Source organism: Euprymna scolopes, chromosome 10 (assembly GCF_053919585.1).
Source record: "Euprymna scolopes isolate OS-2025 chromosome 10, ASM5391958v1, whole genome shotgun sequence".
Taxonomy (NCBI): Eukaryota; Metazoa; Mollusca; class Cephalopoda; order Sepiida; family Sepiolidae; genus Euprymna; species Euprymna scolopes.
Window position 1 is genome coordinate 103,352,721 of NC_136491.1, and position 2,350 is coordinate 103,355,070.

The following is a 2,350-nucleotide window of genomic DNA, read 5'->3' on the forward strand; positions in this document are numbered from 1 at the left end:
CTGCACTGAAGAATCCCGAAAGGATGAAACACTAGTGTCTGTAGGTATTTAATTATTATAGTAAAAAAATAATTATGACAGCCCCTTTAAGAAATTCGTTTCTTATCGTTGAGCACTTTCCGTTGAATTAAAAAGTCGGTCAATTTAGCTCTTATGCGTAGATCATCGTATAACGATTTGATCACTGTCTGTCTGACGTAATGAACATTTAAATTAAAATGTTTAAAATTCAACGCTATTTCATACGGTTAATAGTAGCCGAATGGATACGGCCTCCGCTAATCGAGCCAGAGATGTCTCGTGTCGCGGGGTTCGAAACGTTCGACTGGTAGTAATCGTGACACCCTGCACTGAAGAATCCCGAAAGGATGAAACACTAGTGTCTGTAGGTATTTAATTATTATAGTAAAAAAATAATTGTATATATATATATATATATATATATATATATATGTGTGTGTGTGTGTGTGACTTAGTCGGTATGTGTGCGAAAAGTTTCCACCAAACTCCTCTCTAAATATTCGATCTACGGAGTCGAAATTTGAGAGATAGGGTATTTGGACATGTAGAACACTTTCGATTTCATTTTTAGGCAGTAAAATAGCTTCTAAGTGGCCATACTAAAAAAGAAAAAACGGTGACCTTGGCCTAACGTAAGTTTACTATACCTTTTTTTTCATGCGCATATGCTAATCAAAAAGTTATAGGTTAAACAGCGTTTTTTTGTTTGTTTTTGTTTTTCAGTTTTTGTATACGTATGGATTTAGGTCGTTAGCTTACGTATAAGACTGTAGATCTTCATGTTTTGGTTTTTGATGGTAAACAAATAAATTTTGTTTTATTTTTTTTTCTTTTGAAAAATGTTGATCGCCAGGGTCACGGGTGGTCCATTATAGTATACCATTTTATTTTTATATTTATATAATCCGATTATAATTAGGATTTAAAGTAACCTGAACATGGTTCTCTGTATATCGTTCAAACCCAACAAGATGTTACCTGTGTAAGTCAAAGAAAGCTTTCGTTCAGCACGCGTATAAAAACCGCAATTAAACGAAACAGGTAAAGAGCGGGTAGAGAAGAAGGCACAAGTGTCACCAACATAGAGAACGCTAAACGTCAATTAAAAAAAAAGTAAAACTATTTTTCAAAGGTGTCAAAATCCTAAAATAGGTTGGCGTGTCATAACGCGCGATTTCAAAATGATAAATAAATAAAGTAAATAAAAAAAAAGGTAAGGAAAAATAAAAGTCAAGTGAAGTAAATTGAAAATGTCGTTAATCGTTCAACAGTGTTTGGGGTGGGGGTGGGGGCTGATTGTAAGAACTAGTGACAGACTAGAACTAGCGCGCCAACAACCTGATAATTATTTTAAACGGGTAAAGCAAACGGAAATACGCCAAGAGGATTAAAAAAAAAACTTCCCAGAAGAAAATCCCATTAAGAAAACCGGGGAAACACACACACACACACACACACACACACACACACACACACACACACACACACACACACACACACATAAAAAAAATTAAGAAAAACAAAACACTTAAATACGAAGCATAACAATTACATGGTGACCCCCCAAAACGGGCCCCAACTCTAATTAGGCCCCGTTTCTTAGTGTTTTGTTCGAATGAGATGAAACTTTGGTCATAACTAGTTTATTATATTCAAAACATCACATCAAAACACAAGGGTCTTTGGCCTTTTTTTCTCCGTTCTACAGCATATGTTCTAGATGGCCTCCATTTAGCTTTTGTTTTTGCTTTTTTTTGGGGGGGGGTCACCCTGTAGGAAAGAAGAAGAAGAAGAAGAAAAAAAAGAAAATAGGAACAGTCATTTATAACTCTCCCATACCGAGATGATGTGACACAACGATTGGAAAGTAGAATTTGAAGAAACAACACTCTAGAGGTGTAACATAGCGCTCTAAAGCATATAAATGCATGCGAAATGACGTCATAAAAAGACTATAAAAAAGAGAAGATGATCACGAGAGTGACGTGGAGAACGTTCGAAATCACGGCTGTACCTATGAGGAAATAAATGATGGTGTTACAAAGAACAAGTTGGAGTTATTTACTTTTCTTTGTTCTGACCTCTTTTGCGACTGAAACTGCACACAACGTGTCTTGATCCGTGGATAACGGCACAGAGGAAGAGCGTAGGCTTGCAAAAAAATGCCTGTACAGCTCCCTCGACATGCCTCGTTAGGCACGTTTTAGGCAATTAGCAATAAACGCACATCTTCTCAAAAAGAGAAGGCGAAGCCTGGAAAAGTGGACCTCCTAGGACTACACAATACCAGCAACATACAACAATCAATAGGGAAAAATACTATTTCGTA